Source organism: Thermobia domestica, chromosome 17 (assembly GCF_964235325.1).
Source record: "Thermobia domestica chromosome 17, izTheDome1.hap1.1, whole genome shotgun sequence".
Lineage (NCBI taxonomy): Eukaryota > Metazoa > Arthropoda > Insecta > Zygentoma > Lepismatidae > Thermobia > Thermobia domestica.
In genome coordinates this window covers 126,235,300-126,261,204 of record NC_137470.1, presented here as the reverse complement: position 1 = coordinate 126,261,204, position 25,905 = coordinate 126,235,300, and the positions used below count along the sequence as shown (strand labels likewise).

The window sequence follows — 25,905 nt, the reverse complement described above, 5'->3', positions numbered from 1 at the left end:
CAGAAAAAGATGACAATCATACGTTTTTCAGTGCTTCATGACTATTAACCATAAAGATGACAGATAAAAATCATGTAACGTTCAGTTTTGCCAACGAACTGGAATAGAAATGGCGGGCATTTCAAAAGTTGCGTTCTTTAAGTGACACCCTTTATCATCAGTTGCTGCACAAATACCAAAATTTTAAATGTGTGGAGTCCATACCTTGCCTCGAAACTGAAAAGGGGTTCCGCAACTCTGAAGTAATTGTTAACCACTGATGTAGATGATTTAATGTTTTATTACATATTTTTAAAAAAATATATTTAAAACAAAACAACTTAAAGAATGTACAATCGCTTTCATACAAATTCGAGTAGGTTTATCTTTGTATTTTTGGGAAAAACTTGTGCACATTGAAAAAAAAAAAACAAGCAAAAGTACTGCCTCTGACGGGATGCCAGATATCTAACGTGTCTCGTGAAAAAAAAACGAAATTAGCTCGCAATCTTGTTATCTGACAAATATACCAAATGCGTAATTCATGAATGTATTGTGTTATCCTCGTGAATTTTAGAGTACGCAAACTTTCCCCGGAATCTTATGCCGAGTAACCGAGTGGAAAAGCTATGTGCTTTCAGTGCGTGTGGTTATGGTTTCGACTTCCAGTATAGGTATTTATTTCGGTTACAAATCCAAGTAGTGGTTCATTCTATTAAAGGTGTGACAATTCTATAAAATACCTGTGCCTTATTATCCAAATGCCTGTCGTTTAACTAGGTAGAACGGCTGCAATACTATCTGGAATTGGCTTCTAGATATCTCGAGGATTTACATGTATGTCAACATATCTAAATGTCCCTTGTCAACTTGATATTTCGTGTTGTATTTAGCAAGATAATAGTATCCCATAACATAATGCTTCTCTGAGTGTGACAGAAGCTGATTTCAGTCAAACAGTCCGGGCGTTGTAAGGTTCTCACCCCACATGCATAAATTCATTAAAACACGAGGAACATCTCGCAGGGAAGTTGTAAACAATTAAATAAACAAAACAGAAGAGCGAAATAAATAAATACATACACAAAGTACAGGGTGGCTCAAGTTAGTTCACCCATAAAGTCACATTTGCGTTACCTAGGTAAACTGACTTTCGCCACCCTGTAGAAGAGATTTGGTTTTTTCTTATTAGTTGAGTTAGTATGCCACATTGCATTTTTTACACCAACTCTGACGAATTAAGTACCTCGCGTTTTAGTGGCCACTAGGGTTTTATACATCAATATTTCTATTGAAAAATATTTCGTACGGGAAAGTTTTCTATATACTCTCTCATAAGTCAGTTTCTCTCATAATTTCCAGCATTTTGAGGGATACCTAAGTCTATAAACTTATGCTTGTAAATGGTTACCAGTCAAAAGAAAACAAGAAAAAAAAACTCCTTCCGTTGTCGTATCTATAAACTTTCTATCTGTTATCCTGAAATACTACTAATAATAAGACTGTAAGATCAAATAGTAAAATTAGAAGTATTACTGGAATTTAAAAATACTGTTGTTAAATTGAACAACAAAACATAATGTTGATGTTAAATTAACAGTAGCAATTCTAAAAAAATAAACAATGAACGTCTCAGTCTAAGTGTCACTTTAATCCTAATAATAAACAGTCATACAAACAGATTTCATTTTCTGCGCTATCGCTCGCCAGTATAACGAAGTTTTTGAATAATTTCATAAGTATGATATGGAGTTTGGCGTGGTTATTAAGTGTAAAGAATTAGATCTTTTAGTTAAACATCATTTTAATCTATGATGTATATATATATAGCGGGCCGATGGCTTGGGATAATCAACTAGTGTTGGTAATATTTCAAGATTTTACACGTGCTCAGAAGATCACCTGCTGGCTGTAAACAACTTCAGACGACATCACCAACCATCGTCAACGATCGCCAGGTAACAAAGATTAATACAGCCAGCAACATTTCTGGATAAAAGCAGCCGGAATACCGCAGAAGGCATCAATCTCCACCGATTGATTATCACCTCTACTCTCTAGGACGCATGGTTCCTAAGAGCTCTTTTATCCTTACCACTCTCTAGGAAGCCTGGTCTCTGAGAGTTCCTTTTTAGGACCCCCGGTCTCTGCAAACACCTTACCACTCTCTAGGACCCACAATCTTTCAGTTTTATCTCCCTATCTCCCTGGTCTCTGGGTTCCTACAAACTCATTAACAAACCTAGGACCACAAGAGCCTTGGATGCTGTCACCCTAGAAGGCTTCGTCTCTGGGCTCCTACAAATTCACTAACAAACCACCTATCTAAGGACTTATATTTTCACTGTAATTATTATGACTACATATAAGAAGATTCCTGTGTACCATTTTAGCTCTACCCTGAAAGACAGAATGGTACAATATTCAATTATAATTCACAATCATATCCGTTGTGTTACATCAGATTATGACTTAACATGAAATAAAGAGTACAGAAATTTGTTGAAAAATAAAAGAATCCTTCATCATTGTTCATGAACTTTGGGAAAGGCCGATTACAAAGACGTGACGTCCATATTGAAAAAAAAAATGTACTGAAAGTATTACACTTGAATTCTTTGAGGTGTCCTCATAGTAGAATTGGCTCTGATGCTATAGATCAGTCAGTATTTAAGTAAAATAGAACAAAATTCTTACCAATGTATATTAATTTTGGACAAGTTTATTTCCAAAGACGAGCGTATTTTCTAGATTTTTTTGACCACGCAATACCTGCACCGGAAGATTAACAAGTCACAGAGAAATATTCTGTCATAAGATCGTCTCAAAAGTCTGAAAGCAGAATTAAACGAGATACGTACTGGATGTTAAAATAATAACGATTCTTATTGAAATAATACTAAAGAGTAAAAATGATAAATAATTACGATACGTAAATAAATCGTATTAAAAGTCTTATTTATGCTCACTTTGCGTTATGTAACGCAAATGTTACTGTAGTATATCAGCCAGGTACTTGTTTAAAAATCTGACTGAAAATATTTCAGTGTAATATAAAAGTAGGAGAGATGGCGCAACACGAGAGGTGGCGCATGCACAAGAGAGCATGAAAGAGATACCCTAAGATGGGTGGAAAACGATAGCGTTACCGAGAGAGACAGGTATTTGATTCGCACGTTTATATACAGTTATTTTGCGCTTAACTACAATTTGTCCACGTGCAACGTAGACGCATGTTCCTTAATTTTCATAAACACAATGTTTATTTTCATTTGATTTACTATAAAATAATTGCAGGTTATGATTTAACTGGGTTTTTGGTCAAAAACCAGTGTTCTCCGTTGTAAGCAGTCATTCTTGGAATTTCCATGGACGAATCGATTGATTTCTACTTATATTCTTCTTCAGCGACGTGGTTGGAATGTTTGGAATGTTTGTGACGGGAGAAATCGGGACTATGTCAGAAGCGAGACTATGTGTCCCCGTAACAATTGACACGCTTGCTTAAACACGGGCTGCAACAAAAAAGAAAGAAAACGAAAAATAAAATGCTAAAACGAATAGACAAGAAAATTACAAAAAAGTCGCTGCTAAATTAAAAGAAAAACCAAAAATAGGAGATAAAATAATAAATATGAGATAAAAGATATAGAAATAACAGGAAATATATAGGAAAAACAATAAAATGAAAGAATAAAATATAAAATTGTAGGAGTAATAAAAAAATAGTAAAAAAAGCTCAGAGTGCATGAGCAACGTCAGAAGTGGACACAAATGTAAGTACTTAAACAGCAAAAGCAACTTCATTCCCCAAAGCATGGTCAAGGATTCGAGGCAGTCCGTGAAGCGATCTGAGTGTTCAGGACATTCAACAAGAATGTGCCGAATAGTCAGGGGGACAATACATTCCTCACAATGCGGACGATGAGCGACGAGGTTGTACGGGTACATGATGAAGCTTATAGTTTACATTTAAAACGTGGTCTAAATCACTGTAATATTTTCTTTATTTTCCCACCGGGAATAGGATTTTGTGCACCAAAGGCGCATTCTCAACCCATTAGACCACCCATGAGGGCTCACGGAGGGAAAGGTGATGCGCTTCCTTTACTACACATGTAATCGAAGGTCGTGAAAATATCCCGTGGGAACTCGCCCTTACCGGTCAGAATAGAGGAAGGAGAACTTGAAGAGGTCGATAATTTCAAGTATCTGGGAAGGTTTATGAAGAAAGACGCTTACTGCACCAAAGCGATCAGGTCAAGAATTGCCATAGCCAAAAAAGGCATTTAATAGGAAAAGATCATTCTTAATTAACTGTCTTAATATTGGACAAAGGAAGAAGTTGGTTAAGTCCTATGTATAGAGTATTGGACTGTATGGTTCAGAGACTTGATCATTACGGAAGTTAGAGAAGAAATATTTAGAGAACTTCGAAATCTGGGTTGTAGGTAAATGGAAAATGGAAAAGGGGCAGAGAGATTAACAAACGAAGATGTTTTAAAACGGATAGGAGAGAAGAGACCACTTTTATCCGTCGTCCTTCGTAGGAAGGCCAATTAGATTGGACACATCTTGCGAAGAAATTGTCTTCTTAATACCGCTATAGAAGGAAAGATGAAAAAAACGAGGAATAAGAAGAATACAACTAATCAATGATTTGAAAAATATATGAAAATATTGGGAGTTAAAAGAGGAAGGTGAAGATCGAAAAACGTGTAAGAAATATTCCAGGCCGGAACCTAATTAAAAAAAAAAAACTGATTAGTCCCAGGGCCTGCCAAAAGGCAGAATAATAATAATAATAATAATATAATCTGCTGCACTCCACTAAGTGGCATGAAACAAAGTCTTTGAACTGCCTATAATTATGGTAACAAAGGCAACACTCATTTGTTGATTGTTAAAAAAAGTAACTTTAAAATAAGAGTTTGTGATCATTTTATGATTTTTGCGTTACGTATCCTAGTTTAGACTTAGCTGATGTAGAAATTTCGGCAATTATCCTTTCTCCTAAGTTATAAAATAAGTTTTCCACATGATTCTCGTAATGTCATTCTGGCATTACAAATACCATGTTTTGAGCCCTAAGAAGTAAACTGCTACTTACCAATTCGGGACCACTTCCCGGGCCTCTCAGGAGCTGCGGAAGATCCTAGAAAATAAACATAGATAAAACAATTAATAACAAATCTCCTTCAAGTACCTAAATGCAAATTGTACACATGTAGCCAAATTTTAATGTACATTACCCTAGTATGGCCAAATTCAATATTGTTACATAAGCGTTGACATGAGATAGCTACTAAGGATGTAGTATATTTTTTATTTGTAGTTATTTTCCTTACTTTCTTATTTATTATTTATATAAAAAAATAGAATCTTTGATCTATCTAGACTTTGTTAAGGTATAGTTATTATAATGAATGAAATTTATTCTGGTCGCACTGTATTAAAGCAATAAGTACCATTAGTGAATCTATGTATCTTTTGGATTCATTCTTATAAACACTCAATAAAATAGACAAGAATTGAATAGATATTTTATTAATTGTTATAAAATACACTTAAGTACCGCTCAATATAACCTACATTGTTCAAAAGCGAGCGATTTTTTTTATTTTTCGAGGATTTTCTAGTGTCCCCGCGTAGTGTTGTTGCTAACTCTCTTGCCTTTGGTGCGAGCGATCCTGGTTCGACTTTTGGTGAGGACACTTTGTCGAAAAAGTGTAAAAAGCTTTCTCAGACTAACCATCCTGGATTTTCCTCAGTCACACCATAGAAATGCCGGGATGGTACCTGACATTATGATTCCAGGCGGCTTTCTTCCTTTCTCACTTCTTTCTTCCTCCTCTTTTCCCTGGAGAGTGTGATTGTCGAGGGACATCATCTCTCATATACGACAGGATAACATGGCCGTAGATACCCGAAGCCCAGAAATCTATATGTAATTCCTAATTCCTAATTTTTGGATTTTGTAAACGCATAATATAATGGGTTCTAAGTAGACGTAGAGTGTCTCTACCGGTAGGCAATAAATGAAGTGTTCAATATTGATTAATTTTACACGAAAGCATAATTACTTAACAATTATTAACACAACAAACAACAAGATCGTGTAAGAAAAAGTAGTATGCAAGAGTATCACGAAAGATTAAAACGGGCTAATTCATTCCACTTTTCGATGAAAGAGTTTATTTAACACATTGCATTGCAATTATAAACCTTAATACCACCATAAAAGGAAAGATGGAAGGAAAGCGAGGGATATGAAGAAGAACACAACTGTTTGATGATTTGAAAAGTAGAAGAAAATATTGGGACTTAAAAGACGAGATTTGAAAAACGTTTATAGAACATCTGTAAATAAACAGAAATGCGAAACATCACTGATTGAGTAACTGACTATTTCCGATTCGAAACCCCTTGTTAATATTAACTCCAAAATGTGCACTAAGAAGAAATGCTTTTAAAAATTCATCTTTTAAGAAGCTTGAAAAGGGATTGAACTAGAAACTTATATAAATTAAATATAAAATTGTCACAAAACATAAGCATGAACCACTTCGTTAATAATCCCTAATGCTACAAAACTATTGACAAACTATATACAAAAGTGTAAAATATAATTAACAATTTATTTACTTGGTAAAAAACTAAACTTTAAGAAATCATTTACCTTTAAGAATACGTTAAATGTATAGCAGACTTTTCAGAAAATAACACAACAGTTTAAAGAAAAAAAAACTGTGTGGTTTGGTGACAAAATAAAATAAACATAGAAAGTTTCGATTGCAGAACTTCCCTGTTACTGGGTCAACGAGGTCAAAGATGTCTTGAAAGGTCAATTTAGCAGGTAAATAAGACAAACAAAAAGAGTAAACCGCTCTGGGGATACTCTCGTTCTTGTAAGGTTACTAAGTTCAAAGACGGCAGCGAACTATAACATGCAGATGGACAGGTGGCTTAGAGAAGTTCATTGAGGTCCAACAACAAGAAACGGAATGGACTCAAATTTCTAAAGTATTCCATGTCGGGCATACATCTTGGTATCGCACTCACAAATTTTTGTTGGGTGGGGTCCGAGATTTGGGGGGAATACTACAAGCCACCACGTCTATGTATTATTGAATGCGTATTATTTTGCACCTGAAGAGCCCATAAGTAATTGTAAAATACTTTCACCTATATTTTCAGAAAACAAAATATAGAACTAAATTGTTTTTATAAAGGAAAAGGTACAGTTGAAGTGCAAGATCAAATTTTCATGCTACACCTATTATTTCTCTGTTAAAAAAGTATAGTTTTATCCAGAAAGTGTACAAATATATGTAGCGTTACGGTTTTTGAGCAGTGTGGTAATTGAATGGGGAAAGGGGGGAAATTCCCAGTCACCTCTGAACACTACCCTGGAAGCTCTTTCCCTTCGTGCTTTCTAAGGGGAGGGGGAGAACTTGGTAATGACATCAAACCTACATGTGTAATTACAAAAACTAAATTTATAAACAAAATAAGAAATTATCAATTTTTCAACGTACTACTGAGGCATCTGTATCCAAATGTAATTCACTCCGAGAAGACAAAGTACAAAGTTTTAGTACAGTAAGTTATCCGAAACACTGAAAAGTGACATCTCCATCCTGAACAGTAAACAGGTTGAGGTTTGTTGCAGTGTCTCAGGTGTAGTTCTGCATTTCGTTGAAAACTATTTTGTTGCGAAAAATTGATATAAGACAGTTTTTCAAGCACAAAGTAGATCATGATTAAAAACAGAAAAAAAATCTAGTAAACATAAAGAAAATCATGACTCATAATTCTCTAAAAATACGCCAGAAGTTCCATGTAATTCGAGGGTACTCTAGCATATTTATACGCCATGTACATTTTTCAAGTCTTTAGTGAGAAAAATACTGTGAAATGAGAAATCATAACCTTTTCCATAGTGCACAGGGAAATTTTGCTTCGAGTAAAAGTTTCTTTTGGAATGCGTTGGGAAATCGACACTTAGTTTGCAAGAGTACTCTCCTAGTACAAGTATATTTTAGCCACACACACTAACTTACCCCTCAACCTCGAAGTGCTTAAATTTCCACACTGGTTTTGAGGAGGTTAGGATCCAGTGAAACACGTGGGTGTGCTCCTGATGTGTTCGCTACTCTTGAGTGAAACTGATGGTGGCCAAAATAGACAGTTTTCACTGTATTTAGATGCATGCATATGACACAGAAAGCAAAATTGCTAAATTTCGAAAAATGGGAAGAAAAATGTCCTTGGGATACTTTCCATCACAAGAATGAGAAGAGATACTCTCCGTACACATCTATTCTTTTTCTGGGGCTGCAGCTGTAACTATACCGTAACGATAGGCAATGTAGTTATATTATTCACTTCATGTAAACGAAAAATAATAAAACAATGAGTCAACCTCTGTTATAAACATTCCTTAATTATTGCTACACATTAGATCCCACCCAACACAAGTACATACTGATCATGTGTAAAGAATGTTCCTCGAGGTACATTGGAATGTACATGATAGGTACGTGAATAGAGCAATCATGTGAAATACACATGTAAGGAATAAGGTTACTTCCGCCCAAAAGTACGTGCATGACACATACCGAGGAATGTATCTATTATGTGTATATCACGTACCGTGTATGTACTTGACACATTTACTTGGCATTGGCATGTGCCAGGAATGTACTAGGCATGTCAGTAATGTTCCTTAGGGCAGTGCTATGCAACTGGGGGTGCGAGTACTTAAATACTAAAACCTTAACGCTTCATTTTTACGTTCGAATTTAGAAGCTTGTACTTTTAAAAAAAGCCAAGCAACTAACTCTGAAAATATATGCCCTCCTCCGGCATCTGTGTGGCAATTTAACTATCTATTAAAATACTACAGTAACATTTCCGAGCGACCGAGCTCTAACCTATAATCTTAGCATTCAAACCTTTGATTTACGATTATTTGTGATTTCACGTTTATAACAAAGACAAATATTTTTAAAAGAGTGTAGTTTAAATAAATTACTGAAATAAATATTTTTCACAAAGTTTATCCTTTTAAATTATTGTTCAAAGGCCTTTGCCTTTAGTAAGCCTTCTCCGAAATACATGCAAATGAATTGTGCTGCCATCTTTGGAGCTCTTTTAAAATACACATATATGTTTCTCGACAATGAGATCTCAGAAACTACAGGCTCTAGAAAGATGACGTTTTCACTGATCGATTGCAAATTTCATGTAGATTGTCCAGTTCTAATTGAACATTTAACAAACATGGGCACTATTTCTTTAGTACATTTTTACGGGTACATTGGAAGTGTTGAAATTTCAAAAAAATAAAATAAAACATCACATCCTAATCATTACACATTCCAACACCACACTGTTGTATATAGCGGTTGTATATGTCTCCGGCATTTGTTTCATAGCCAAATAATAATGGAAAAGGAAGGATAACCATTTCTCCAGTCTAAGATGAACTTTTTTGGGGAGTGTTTTTCCCAATAAGCACCATATATAACTGACAATATATTAATTTTGTATGTAATGTATTTGCTTATTACATAGGGTACAGCGGGGTAATTCGAATAGGAGGGGAATTTGAATAATGCTAAGCATTTTGCTAGCTGGAGTGGAAACGCGGTTCGCCATGTTAGTGAACCTGCGGTGGATTTGTAGGTGGTTGTTTGCAGTAGTCGCTCTCAGAAATACAAACCATTCCAACGGTTCTGAAGGCCTACACGATTTTTTGCTTGCTGCAAGGTAAGTACGAGTATACCTATTTTTTAGGTCGTTATAATTTCCACCGTTGTTTCCTTAAGCTTTCCTTATTATTAACTGGATAAAATGAAATCGCTCTGGATTATTATCGTATCAGTATCATGTGGTGCGTTGATATACTGTACGCTTGCGTCAACTAGTGAGCAGTTTTCATACCACGTTCTGAATGGAATATTCGTCGACTGCGGGGCAATTTGGATAATTCATAACGGGGCAATTTGAATACCAGTGCAATCAGAACTATAGTCCTACTATTTTATATTTGTTTATGCCTCGGTTCTGATCAAGCATTCGTAATGTTTTATCGTTTCAGATGGTCAGAAATTATAAGAAGAAAGATATGCGATTAAAATGGAATAAAGAGTCTATGGAACAAGCAGTCAAATCAGTTCTTAATGGTGACCTGTTGATACTGGGAGCATCAGAGCTATTTAATGTCCCTTTCACAAGCTTATACAGACGAGTTAAGTATCAAGAGAGGGCATTAATTGATGATCCTGCTGTAGGCGATACGTCTAAAATATCGTTCTGGTGATATTGGGAGGCCAAGCGTGTTTTCCAGTGATCTAGAGAAAAAACTAGCGGATAGAGTAAAACATTTAGAATCCAGGGAGTTTGGAGCTACTCCGAAAGAAGTGCGTGTAGCGGCGTATTTATATGCATCTAAATGTGAACTTGACATTCCTCAATCCTGGAATGAAACTAAAATGGCAAGGAAGGACTGGTGTCAAACGTTTTGTAAGCGAAATAATCTTAGTTTGAGAAAACCTGAAGGTTTGTCAAAAGTGAGAGCTTCTGTTATTAACAAGGAAACTGTGAATTCTTATTTTGACTTACTGGGTGAATTAATGATCGAGTATGATCTCCATAACCATCGTAGACATATTTACAATATGGACGAAAGTGGACTTCCTCTAAATAACAGACCCCCTAAAATTCTTGCAGAAAAGGGTAAAAAAGAGGTGATCAGTTTAACACTGTAGAGCGCGGGGAAAATGTAACGGTGATACTATACTGCAATGCCGGAGGGTCTTTTATGCCTCTTGTAGTAATATTCAAAGGTGTATGCCAAAATCCGGACTTTAAAACCCATCTCCCGCATGGATCACTTGTCTGCATGAGTGATAGTGGATACATTAATGAAGACATCTTTTTAAAATTTATCAAGCACTTTAACGAACATAGAGTTCCGGGTCAGATTCTGTTGATTTTGGACGGGCATAAATCTCACTCACAATTTTCGTCCTTAGGGTTGTGCCAAAGTCATGACATCGAAATGCTTTGCCTACCTCCACACAACACACGTATTACAACCACTCGATCACTCTGTTTTTAAGTCTCTTAAAGCCAATTACCACCGAGAGGCAACTACGTGGATTTACCAAAACCCGAACTCAGGGATTAGTAAATCTCAGTTCTGCATTTTGTTCACTTAAGCCTGGAAGCGGACAGCTTCTGTTGGACTAGCAGTTAATGGGTTTTCATGTACCGGTATATACCCCTTTAGACCACAAGCTATTGAAGAGTTTCGATTTGCCCCTTCGGAAACGTATGGCCTTGTTACAAATCCTGAGGAGCAGTCTTCACGGGAAGATGATCTTAACAACGTGCCTTCTTCTTCCGGTAATTACTCTCAAAACGTCCCAACGAAGCCTGGAGCTGAACCCATACAACAAGTGCTTCCCAGCACAGAAAAAGTTTGTGTGCATAAGATACATCGTGTCACAGGAAAACCATGCCACTCGACTTCTCCTGAAAATATTCAGGCAATGAGAGTAAAACAACTCCAAGGAAAGATGCAAGCATCGAATGCAACAAAATCCAAGAACACTACAAGAAAGAAGAGTGCTCATATGGAACTTGTCAAGAAAAAACAAATGAAAGCTCGAAAGAAACTGATATCCTCTACCTCTTCCAGTGACGAAGAAGTAGACCTAAGTGTAAAGATGGCTGCAGGCAATGAAGACCAAACATGGAATTGCGGTTTTTGCCTTCTTAATTACTATTCAGAATGTTCTGCTAGAAAGGAAGACTGGATTCGTTGCCAGCGTTGTAAGACATGGTTCCACGAGGCCTGTGTAGGTGCAGAAGGTCGAAAACAGTTTATTTGTGGTCGTTGTCGTTAAATACGAACGATACAAAATGAATTAACATATTACAGCTCTTTGTTTTAGACAGTGTTCCTAACAATGTTTTTAGTGTGCATTCAAAAAGATAACTACAGGTGACGCATATTTACAATTTATGTACTTCTTTTTATTTAAAATTAACATATTCCAACACCGTAGAATTTGCAATCTAACTATTAAATAGTATTCATATTACCCCACTCGTTATTCAAATTGCCCCTCGCATTTACGATTTCTGAAATTTCGGCGGGGAAATTGAATACCCAAATTTCACAATGATGTATCTCAGATACTATCTTAAGAAAAATTGCTAAGTTATAGTAAGGTTCAAAGTTTTTGTTCACAATTTTGTATCTGAATACCAATTATACTTTCTGAGATACATGAGTAAATGTCTGAAATTATTCAAATTACCCCGCTGTACCCTACTGCATGCAAGAAGAAAGAAAACACTGGTCGTACATGAATTAGAAACTCCAACCGGAAGTAGGCTCAAATCTTGCAAACGGTGCGAGATATTCAGAAAAATAATCGAAAAATCCCCCTTTATGATACCCCTTGGCTATTTTTAAATCAATACGTCTTTAACTTGTGTCTGTAAAGAGACATGTACAGATGTTGTAAGGAATGATAAGGCGATATATGCTCATATGCGAATAATGCGCTGTGTAGAGAGCGCAGGTTCAGCTAGTTTCTTGCAAAAATTCTTCAATCGAAGATTTATAATCGCCACTGATTTTCAATTTTGTCGATATTATCTTCAAATTCCACAGAAGGTGAAAGAAGAAGCTAAATCAGTAAAAGATGTTTCACCGGTTTCAAGCTTATTGCCACTGAAAAGCGACATTTCCTGAAGGGTGTCTATATTATCAGGCTGAATTTCTTTAAGGAGTTAGTTTATACTTAAACTTACGTCTTCCCGAAAATTTTATTTAACGTCTAGTTTTAACGTACAGGTTTTGAACTAATTCTCTGCTGTGTAACGTCACAATATAACCATCAATACTAATTTTATGAGGACAATTCTGACAGTGGGGTTTAGAATGTTACAACCTAGAGAACGCATCAAACGTCAGAAAATTGCAAAATGACACACACAATATATTACAATGTGGCTAAACTCAGAAAGTGGCTATAGAAGTGAAAAGCATATGGCTAAAAAGCCACTATTGGCTCTTTGGAAATTATGTGACTAACGACGTTCTCAAAATGGCCAGATCTCGTCACAAAGTGGCTAAATTGGCAACCCTAGTCGCAATACGAAGCAACTTACGCACAACCATGCCATGGTACATGGGGTATGTGCCATTCACATTCCTCACATTCCAGTGAAGCATGTAAAAGTACCTTTCAAGTGTCAGAAATTCCTCGAAAGGCACGTACCTAGCGACACGTGCTATGCATATGAAATGTACATTTTTCAAGTACCAGGTACGTAAACGGTACATATGGAACTTAAATGGCACGTTCCTAGAATGTACCTGGTTGGGTGGGATATAACTAACATGGATACCTTCTTTAGTTTGGTATAGAATTTTGCCCTGACGCAAGCTATTTTTAGTATATCGTTGGATATGCTAGTCTCTACAAATAAGGGGGCGCGGTGGCTCAGTGGTAGAGCGTTCACCTCTGGTGCCTGGGGTACCGGGTTCGATCCCAGCTCCCGCCAAGTGAACTTTGTGGTGGACAAATACCGTGCTCGTGGGTTTTCTCGGGGTTCTCCCGTTTCCTCCCACTTTCTTCATTCCACCATTTCACTCATCTCTCATCATCACCGTCTCCTTTAGCCTAACCGGCATAAGCGTGGGACGTAAAACTCAAAGATTTCATTTCATTTTTTCTCTACAAATAAATGGATGTTAATCTACTCGTACTTGCTTACGTGTTACTTCTCTTTCCGCGCACGTACAGATACAAGAAATGCTCGTTGCGCGACCTGCGAGTCATCTGTCGGTGGGCATATATACTTGTAGACCCTATTTGTTCACAGCTCAAGGTTCTCGTAATATGAATGTGATAGAGCGAATTATTTTGAAGAATTTTTCTTTCGCTAATCTCTGTCTATGTATATAAAATGATTTGATTTGATTTTTTAATTTAGCATCCCTTTCAGCAGCGAGGCTATATGAGACGTGGACCTACAGATTAACGTAAAATTCGAACCATATGAGACTGAGGCCGCGGTGGCTCAGTGGTAGAGCGTTTACCTCTGGTGCGTAAGGTCTGTGGTTAGATCCCAGCTCGAGCCAATTAAAATTTGCGGTGAAGAAACATCCCGAGCGTGGGCTTTCTCGGGATTCTTCCGTTTAATCCTACTTTCTTCATTCCGACATTTGAATCATTTATCATCACCGTGTCCTTTAGCCTATCTGGCATAACCGTGGGACGTAAAACTCAAAGATTTCATTTCATTTCATTTCTTAACCATATTAGATCACCCCGGGAATCGGACCAGGGTCTCCCACGTATGTAAAGATGAGTGCAAGGATGTTTGTCTCTCAACTTCTAGAACACTGGACCGCTTTTGATAAATTTTGGCACCTGACTTGACCCTTGTCTAGCTTAGAAATTTATCATGCTACTTTTGTTAAAATGCGTATCCTAATGAGGAGCAGGGGCTTCAAAATTTATGCGAAAAATGGAGTATCTTCGATCCTGTCATCTTAAAAAGGCGAAACTTGGTATATCAATTCTTCGTTTAAAATAAGGAGACTCGTATTTGTTTTTTTTTTAAATGTTGTTTTAAGGGGCAAGGGAGACATCTTTTATCTTATAATATAAGCCCCCAGACCCTCGCGTTTGCTCAGCCTACGACCTCGCATCTCATATGTAACAATAGCTGCCATAATAATAACGTAAGATAACAATAACTGTGCAGATTAACAATATGACAACGACATAAACAACTGTTACGATCACATTTCTTTATATCCATTTTAGCTCGGCCTACGGCCTCACACCTCTTAAACTCAAAATTCTACCGAATTTCAAATCTTTATTCCAATTCTAAATACCTAAAACATAAGATTCAAGGTCAAAAAAATATATTCCACTTTTAAATAACTTGGGGAATTTCTTCATCCCCATTTAGAACCTCATAAAACTAAAAGTATTAACATTCAGCAATTTTACTGTGAGTTAGTCTCGGAAGGCAACAATCTAGCCAAATTTATATCATTGTAGCCCTATAGGAAGCGATCAATTATTTTAGGGTGTAGGTGGTATGCTAATAAATAACATGTGAAAGATTTTTCAATTGCCTATAAAACCATACTAAATTTGGAAATTTTTATTTTTGGTGATTTACTTAGATAACACTAACAGAAACGTAGAAGCATACTGAATTTCAAGTTTTTATTCCAATTCCAAGTACCTAGAACATAAGATTATATGTTCAGAAAGAGGCCTATTTAAATAACATGAAGAATTTCTCCATCCCCCTTTAAACTACCTGAAAATTAAAAATGTTCATTTCGGAGAATTTTTCTGTGGGTCAGTCCCGAAAAGTTACAAATTTCAACTTTCCACGTCAACCGGCAGTACCCATTATTTTGTGTGTGGGGGGAGTAAGTTCAAGTAGTTTTATATAGAGTTAAGACCAGCCTTTTTCTTAGGTGGGGTCTCTGGCCCCAGGCCCCCGCGTTTCTTTGGTTTACGGTTTAGCATCTCTTTATGTATCAGCCTTTGCATCAAGAGTGAATTTCGTGCATTTGCTCTTAATATTTAATGAATTTGACTAGCTGGTGGCTTTGCCCGTAGACATCCGCGTTTGCTTGGCGTGTGGTCTAGCACATCTTAAACCCACAATTCTACCGAATTTAGAGCTACATAAAAGATACCAATTTGTATCGCAAGAAAACAACCATTTAAATAGCATGTAGATTTCTCATTTCCCCTTTAGACCCCCTAAAAATTAATAAGAAATGATAAATTGTGTGTTTTTTTTAAATAAAATATGTAATCAACCAAATATCACAAACAGTCTTATGTATTTGTTTTCATCTTTAGTTTCATTTTATTACATTAATCTACCCAGCTAATGTCATAATGCTCATTTACAGTTCTGTTCTGTTAAGAAAACTTCAGTTTTCTTTCCTTCTTTTCCTTCTTTCTTTGTTTTTCCTTTTTTCTTTCTTTTTTTTTTACAATTTTTTGATTATTAATCATACACAACAACGAAATGAAGCTTTACAGACACGACGACTCCCATTCTATGAAGACTTTCATTTGTTTTCACCTTTTATTTTTTTCTGTTTTTCCTCCCCCTTCCACCTTCTCAAGTTCGAATTGAAGTGAGAAGAGAATGGTTGACTAATAATCAAGACCTCAGGGACTCAATGAGGCTTCTTGTATCGTTAAGAACGAAAGTTTTCTTTTCCTTGCCATTTTTCGTTGCTTTTCCCCTTATCGATTAACTTTCTTCCCATCAATTTTGCTTTTTCTTCTACATTTTTTTTGTTATACCTTCTTCTTCTGGACTTCTTCGCTGTTACTCAACAATGGCTTCTCTTCATCAAGTAAAAGTCTTGTAGGGTTTTTTCTCCCCCTCCCTTTTTTTTAACTAGACAGAGAAGTTGTCTTGAATGTTGTATATTTATCTTCTGGATTTGACATCTACACAAAAAGCACATACCCTGTGTCTGTGTGTTTTCCGAATTCTCTTGGACTATATACACAGTATGTTTTGCGACGTGTTAAGAGAACGCTGCAGATATATTCCTTACGACATAATACAACAATTATTTTCATCTTCTTTACCATCAGATGTTACTGCCAGGCTAAGTTACATGTTTTATCTACAGTAAACTGATCGAGTAGTTCTCCAAAAAGCTGAACATGGCTCCACTATGTACTTTACAAATATGCTAGCAGAATGGATCAAGAGCTTAACGTGGAATCCCAACCACACGAGCTTTCACCGGGAATTGAACATGAATCTCGCACACCAAAGGCGTGTACGCCAACGCTTAGCCATGAGAGAACACGAGGTTGACGAAAGAATCCGTCCTGTACAGACTACAAGGAAAACTATTAAGAAATGATATCCGACAGTCAATCTACGATTGCGACACATTCCTAGATGCAAATCTGTCTTCTACAGATACATTTCTACATTTCAAGCTTTACTTCATTCGTTGTTACAGATAACTAAATCAAAAAGTGAGGTTGAAACTAACAACTAACGAAAACAAACAATTATTTGTTAGGCTACCTTAAGTGAATGTATACATCATCATCACCATAGGTATTCTGTCATTATTGGTAGGTCACTTGCGGCAAATGAGAAGTTCCCATGCTCCCCTATCTTCAGCTAACCTCTTCGTCTCCACGTATTATTTTTCTGTTTTGATATTTTTCATCAATTGTAGCCTCTTTCGCCCCTAACTCTCTTTCCTGCCACCATACCATCTAGCACGTCCCTCATGATACCGTTCCTTCTTAGCCAATATTCCAATCAGTTCCTCTTTCTCTTCTCAATAACATTTAAAAAATGTTCTTTTATTCCCTACCATTTCTAACATCCTCTCATTCGTTTTCGTTCGACCCAACTAGTTCTTTACATCCTTCTCTACACCCACATTTCGATAGCTTTCATTCGTTTTCATCATTTCTACATGATGTCCAAGTTTCTGCCCCACACAGTACAATACTCCACACGAAACATTTCTCAACACTATTCAAGGTCCCACAAAATATACTTTTCTTCTTTCTAAGGACTTCTTTCGCCATTACAACATTCAGTTATTTCCTCCATTTTGCTTAACGTCGGTGTAGGGCTGACCGGCAATTTGCGTCAAAACAACTAGTTAAACCTTCTTCACAGTATAGGCTTTTCTGTTTTGCACAAGTGTCTGTGATTCAACAGAACAATGAGAAAGGGAGCCTTGTGGATGATTTGTTTAATAAATTTTCGACAATGCAGACTTCAACCATCAGCTAATACACGGTTACGATACGTTACACAGTTTGGGGGTGTCATGTCGACAACTTTTACCAAGAAAGACGAAAAATATCCTTTCAACATATTTCGAAGATCCCTATAACCCTCCCCCCCAAAAAAAATTGCAGAGAAGAGAAAGCAAATATTAAATGAAACCAGAAATCTCAAATTTGTGTTTCATCGTATTGCCATAAAGAACCTGGGAAAGCAGTCTGTCGAAAGTGTTTCAAGAGCCATTTACTTCGACATGTTATGAACTGCCAGAAGATGGAATCCACCTGATTGTGCTTCATTGTGGAATGAATGTACGTTATGAAAATGTTATATGATAACTTTTCTTCGTATCACTATCACAGATTAAGGTTTTACGTTATCTAACCTGGATTCCGGAAATCTGAGTACTTCGTATACATTTATGCTATTTCCTCTGGATATTTGTCAAAAGAACGGTCAACGTACTTGCTTTATTGTATTTAATAAACCGATATACCACAAAGTCGCTGAGAAGGTTGCGTAGTCACAGGGAAGAAGCAATTTTATAATGGTATTGTGCGACTGAGAGGACTCCATCTTCTCATGTCTTTCATGGGATCAATAATGTATATCATGAAAAGTAAAGAAACAACAGATCTGTGAGACGAAGTCAGTGCTAAGGACTTTGTATGTTGACTGGACATTCACTTGCATGAGCCATCAGGGCGTACTTCCTTACTCAAGAGGCCTTAATTGTGTTTCTGTCTTCTCCTCTAAGACATCTTTGTTCAGATTATGTGCAAGAAATACAAACTTTGAGTGTAGAGTTCCTGAATAACCAAGTTTATTGTGATGATGTTTACATATCCAATGTGACAATGGGTACAACTCTCGAAGATGAATGCAACTATCATCAACTAACAGTTACACGAAGCACTTTGAGTCCAATTAGCTTGATTAGAGCGAAAAGAACTGCTGATTGGAAGCTGCACCTTCATAGCGTGAAAAACAAATTGCCTCATCTACCAGCTTCAGGTCACCAAAATTATGCTAAATGTGTGCATTTGCATATCCAAGAGACGAAAGATCTTAAGTTTAAAATCCTCGAGGAAGATTACGAAATGTTCGCTGCTCGAGGCTATTTCATCACCAGAAGTGAAAAATTGTAGTGGTGTTTGCAGGGACATGGTCCTCAATGAACGTGAACATATATATATATATCTAGATGAGTTGAGGATTCCCAGGTACAACATAGGTACAGTAAAGGCATTAATGAGCACGCCATTTAAATTAGCGACTCTTTCTCCAACTTCAGTTACAATACATCAGTATGCTTTTCTGTTTATCACCAGGTACAATATCGGTTGAAAAATAAGCTTCAAAATGGGGATATTAGCTTTTAAATGGTAAATTCATACTTCAAACGACCTTGTTACCTGCTCCCGACGATCTGTTACACATAATAGCTTGCAATTGTAAGGGGTACTGCAACAAAACAAGCAGGTGTGAGCACAGAACACTAGGACTCCGAGGTTCGATTATGTGTGGACGTCACTGCGGAACGTTAAAATAGCTTTATCGACGATGGTAATTCAGATTAAGACAATATCAAATCTCAGTTTTAACGAAAGAAAATAAGAATATATATATCTCTTCTTAGAATTTCAGTTATAACTAGGATAACCTTCGGACAGTCTACGATTCCCTGTGATTTTTCTTCATTTTTTTGTTACGGATTATATTATTATATTTCTGTACATACTTCGTGATGTTTACATGAAGACTAACATTGATAATTATAATTATGGTTTCTGGTGTTTAGTGTGTGTTCTATTTGATTTTAAAATCATTATGCTTATGTTTCGAAAAGTTATAGATTTCCCGAGCTTAATCATAATGAATTTCAAATGAAATTAAACATTATGAGTAGAGACTGGATGTTTAGGCATTAAAAACCTGGAAAATACGCAGGCAAATAGGCACTTAAAATTTAAACAGTAGCAGTAAAATAGGCACTAAAATAACTCAAAATAATGAAGATAAATACTCAATACAATTAAAAAATAAATTCAGGTCATAGATAATGTTCAAAGAATATACAAGCTTATCTGTTTGTTAATACCTTCTTCTACTCTATATAGAAAAGCGAAGCTTGAGATGTATCCCATGTATATTTGGTAAATACATTCCATACAGCAATTTATCAGTACACATAACAGTCCAAATTTTATACATTTTATTAGTACGCACAGCAGTCCAACGTTTTACAGCACTTTATCAGTACACATAGCAGTCTAAAGTTTTACGGCATGTTATTACTACAAACAGCACTCATATTTCTCGGAAGAGGCAGAATCCTTTCTTGAAACACTAAATTGTGTATTTTTCCCAATAAAGTCTTATTTTGAAGGAAATGACTAGAATAGGCAACATTAGACATTAAAACAATTATTTAGGCAGGGAGGGGCGAAATAGGCAAAATAGGCAAAACAAAATTGGCTCAAATTGAAACTATAACAAAATATATAAACTTTAAAACTTTTTTTTTGTTCATATTATTAATATTAAATAATAGACATTTTGCCAAACATCCGGTCTCTAATTGTGAGATATCTCACTTGTCCTGCGCTTTTGAAATATTTAGGTTTCCAGATAAATGAGGAAAATCCGTTATCCGGACAGTGGTATATTGTACAAATATACGGAGTCCTTATGTTTACTACAGAAATCTGTATGGATCATAGGTTATTTATATGTTACGGTAGGTATTGCCTTTTCTTGCTCAGATGTTACGTCATGCCGCTGCAGGATGTCTGGCAACTAACAGCCTAATATTACATACGTATACGTATATTCATAACTCAGCTATATGTTTTATAAGTCAATCTGTATGTGAGATTCTGACCACAGTTCTTGATTTCATACGGAAAGTACGTAAAGGTGAAACACTTATACGGAACGTATTATAAAATATACGTTTTCCGTTATACGTTTGCTGCAGGATGTTACAGATAGTCGTACGTTAAGTCCAAAACTACAGGATTTACTCATGTAACCCACGTTTTACGTACACCACATATGTTTTTTTTCTTTGTGCATCTTAACCGAATCTCCGACACACAAACACTGTAGTAATATGGATATATGAAAATAAAACAAACTTCAGTAGGATTATGAATCAGCAGAAGGAGATATATCTAATTTCATTATAACACCAACCATAGCTTCGATTATATACTCTTCCCCAAATCATCAAGTATATACTGGTGTAGCAGTGTATAACCACTTGGGTACCCACGAAGTCCAATGGACCTAGAATAAAATCACTACAGTAGTGTTTGTGTTTTTCAATTAATAGCCTATAACTCTGCAACTATTGGTCGCATATACACGAAATAGGTATGAACTTAAAGCTAAAGTATCACAGAGAAAAATATGCCGAATATTTTTGCAATATCGTCGATACTGAAGCATCCAGAGCGAGAAAACAAAATAAAGATGTTTTTTCTTTTAACATTTGTAACTTTGATCGCCATATGAACTTATTATGGCACCATATGAACTTCAAATGAAACAATATAAAGTCTCTCTCTCTCTCTCTCTCTATGTATATATATATATATATATATATATATATATTGAAAATCATTATGTTTGTGACTCTAAACCTCCTGAACTGCCCGACCAATCTCGATCAAATTTGTAACGTGGATGAGGTTTGAGGCTGGGCTAGTTTTAGGCTATTCAGTTTGATGGTAGAACTGAGGGTTGGGGGAGGCGGAGGGGGTATAGAAAAATAAATAAAACTTAATAACTCCTGAACCACTCGACCGATCTTGATCAAATTTTCAACTTATAATGAGGTCTACGCCTGGGATCGTTTCTATGATTTAAATTTGACGGAGCAATGTAGAGAAGGAGAAGGAGGGGGAGATATATAAAAATCAATATATATTAGTACTGAAATTGACTATTTTTGTAACTTAATAACACTTGAACTGTCCAACCAATCTCAATCAAATATTCAAGATACATGAAGTTCTGATCTGGAAACATTTTTGCAATTTCACTTTAACGGTAGATCCTAAGAGTGGGGAAGGGGAGGAGGATGCATACATAAAAACTAATAAAACCTATAACTTTTGAACCACCCAACCAATCTCGATCAAATTTTCAACATATATGAGGGTAGGGCCTTGGGTGTTTGTTTTTATCGATTCACTTTGATGAGACAACTTAAGTGGGAGGGGGAGACATATATGTAAAAAAAAAAATAATAAAAGTGACTGCCTTTGTGACTTCATCACTCTTGAACCACCCGACCGATCTCAATCAAATTTTCAACATACATAAGTTTAGGGGCAGGGATTACTTTCGGCTATTCAGTTTGACAATGAAACGTAGGGGACGGGAAGGGGGAGAAAAATTTGAAAATGATCAAAAATGACCGATATTAGTGTTGAATCCACAGTTTTCGGGATCGATGAAAGAAACAGTGACACTTCTGATGCTGTTTCAAACCGAGTTCGGCCCTGATAGTTGGGAATGGTAAGGATACAACGTAGGGAAGGGGCATAAATATTTAAAAGTGATCGAAAATGACTAATATTAGTGTCGAATCTATAGTTTTAGGAGTAGCTGAGATTAACAGTGAAAATTTTGATGCAGTGTGCCGTAGCACGGAGGAGAGGTAGGGGAGCTCTATATATAATAACAATCGAAAGTGACCAATATTAGTGTTTGATCCATAGTTTGCGAGATTATTAAGATGAACAGTAACATGTAAGATCCGGTTTAAATCCAAAATCATCACTGCCACTTGGGGGAAGGGGAGAATTATATATATATAAATGATCGAAAATGGCCACTATCAGTGTCGAATTTATAGTTTTTTGGGTCGCTTAGATGAACAGTGATACTTCCGATCCTGTTTCAATTCAAATTCAACCCGCAACTTGGAAGAGAGGGAAGAAGAGAGATTTAAAAATGATCGAAATATATATATATATATAGGTATTAGTGTCTATATATGATCGAAATGATCAAAAATGACCAATATTAGTGTCGAATCCATGGTTTTCTGGATCGCCGAGATGATCAATGATCTTTCCGATGCTGTTTAAATCGATGCCATTAAAAACGAAAACAGCATATTTCACGGGTACTAAACACATGAGATACGGAGTTGTGCATTTAAATTTTCATTTCAACCAAGCGTAGCGGGTAATATAGGCTAGTATATGTATATATAATTTAAATCTAATTAGAACTCCGTGCGCCCAGCCGTTTGCATGTAACAACCATTTCAGTGATAGCTTGCACTCCTCCAGCGCTCCGGGCACTGAATCATCTGGAAATACATGACGTGGTCAGGAAAGTACGAGACTTTTGATGTGTTGTTGAAGGCATTAAATAGAACATCTACACTACTAATTTTCAGCTTCACACTATTATTTGCAAGGATAAATTCTAAAGTGACTGGACTATGTATTGTATTTCTTCTGGAGAAAAACTCTGTAACTACGTGGCCATATTACCATCCACTGATATTTTTGTCAGAAGCAACTTCCCTAAGAGCACAATTACATAGCAGGCATATGCCTATAATGTTCCCTCAGGTACATGGGAATGTGCCCAGAATGTGCCTTATGTACCTATGAGAGAGAAATCACATAGATGGCAAGTGGTTGTCACAGTTTATGTCCGTCCCTAGGCACATGTCTGACATGTACCTGGGGAACTTACCTAGTATGTTCTTCCCCATACCGTAAGCGAAAATTACTCGACCAAAATATGTTAAATCGCCTTTATGTGTAATTGCTTTACATTAAGGTGAGCCTAAAAAAAACTTTAATAAGAAAAAAAGTACCCGAGGGGGGCGCGAATCTCCGACTCTTTGATTACTAGCCACGTGCCCTTCCGGCTTGGTCACGGAGCCGATGAGGAAAACGCCGCTTGTAGAGTTATAAATTCTTGGGGTCTTTTTACTTTGGCTAATCAGGGTGTTCTTGTAAGCCTGTATATTCGACGATAACCGTTTGAGATTAGATTAAATCCGTTCGCCATGTAATTTTATAACAAAATGACGCGCGTCTCTTTACTTTTTTTCATGGTGCTTCTATATTCACTTTCAAATGATCGACGACAGTTGTTATTTAAAAGAATACAATTTTTTTATCCCTAACTACGTAAATAATTAACTGTTCACATATGAATGAAAAATTCATTTTAATTTTTATTCAAAAGTTATATCATTTCTTTCTTCTAAATCCATCTCTCAAATTTGATGCATTTGTTGCTTCTTTTTTCTAAGCGATTGTGTACTTGAAAGACAGAAATTGGAGCAAAAAGCGCGAGAAACCGTTGCATGTTACTGCGCATGAGGAAATGCAAACAGCTGACTGTCATTCGTGCGTCGCTGCAGATATCAATTATGTGCCATAAGTATCTGAAAAAGTATGCACCTAAAGGAAGTACCTCGGAGATGAAAGATATATGTTCCAAGTGACGACATAAAAAACAAATGACTATCAGAGTATGGAACTGAGCCAGGTATATAAATGCTACATTTGTGGTACATAGTCGCAAATATCAATTAGATGTAACAAGCACCTAAAACTTTAGGTAGCTGAAGTACATACTTAGCACATGAATACCATATATACCAAGTGTCGGGTACCTAAAAAGTAGCTGGGACACCTAAATGGCACATGTCTAGCACATCTTGTCCTGTTACGGTTTTACTACACACTATACATGAACTTCAAGAACATATCACTGAAGCAATCACATTGACCGATCGCTACAATATGTATGCTACAATACATAGGGCAGCAAGTTGACTACAGACTTGATGTGGGGATCACATTAAACACCTGTCATATGAAACACTATTTTGGTGTAGGACAATGCTAAGATACAGTAAATTTTCGTACAGCATGTGTTATGAGTGCTATCAAATGTGTGTTAGTAGTGTTTTAAATCATTTGTAATAAGCACGTTCTATCTCATTGTATCTTGTTTCTATATTTTTCACTAATTCTGCTGTTAACTTTTGTACATTTTTCCTAACTGTCCCAAAATAACTTTTATCCTTCTGTTTTCACTATCTGTGAACTGAACTCTAACTACTATGTGCTCAACTTTACCACATTAACTCATGGGAGCACGGTTGCTCAGTGGAAGAACACTTACCCTGCTGCATGGGGTCCTTGATTTGGTCCATGTGCAAGTAAATTTGTGGTGGACAGCATCATGTCCGTGATTTTTATGGGATACTTCCGTTTCTTTCCATATTCTCGTTTCACCAATTTTTCCGTCATCATTCCCTTAATCATTCGTTTCCCTTAGCCTAAAGGCCATAATCGTGAGACGTTAAACTGAAATATTTATGTTGGCTCATATCACTTTATATTAATCCAGTATCACATTAATGTTCTTCTTTTAATCTTCAATTATTAATTGCTTCTCTTCCATTCATACTCACGTTATTACATGCTCTTCTCATGGGACCTCACGAGAATTATGTTCCTTTCATTATTACTTGTATACGGACTCATTTTACAGTAACTCTTGCTTCTGATAGCCAAGTCGAGCAAACTAGTGGAATTCTTGCAATACCATACCATAAGCACGCATGGAAACAAATAATAAACATCGAATTTTAAAAAGAACTTTATACATTGGTCAACTATAACATTCCCAGAAAAATCAAATTACAGTAAAACCTGTCTTTAGCAGAGTTAAACGAGTCACAGAAATTTAAAGATAGGTTTCCGGTTAACGAAGGTATACCTATGCAAAAGTGCATAAACATAAAAGACATACTAAGAAAAAATAAGAGGCTGTACGTACCTTAGTCAATTTGCAGTACCCTAACAGCACAAGATGTGCTAGGTATGTGCCATTTAGGTGTCCCAGCTACTTCTTAGGTACCCGACACTTGGCACACATGATATTCATGTGCAAAGTATGTACTTCAGCTACCTACAGTTTTAGGTACTTGTTACACCTAATTGATATATGCAACTATGTACCACAAATATAGCATTTATATACCTGTCTCAGTTTTGCACTCTAACAGTCATTTGT

The 25,905-nt window shown here is 36.3% G+C and overlaps 1 protein-coding gene across 2 annotated transcripts in view; it reads right to left on the bottom strand.

Annotated features, from left to right (window-relative positions):
* Glut1 (Glucose transporter 1) overlaps positions 1-25,905 on the bottom strand; it is a 942,408-nt gene that overhangs the window by 515,191 nt on the left and 401,312 nt on the right. For both annotated transcript variants that reach the window (XM_081744242.1, XM_081744243.1), the window contains exon 2: positions 5,090-5,134. The gene's annotated coding sequence lies outside the window, so the exon portion shown is untranslated. The remainder of the gene's footprint in view (positions 1-5,089; positions 5,135-25,905) is intronic.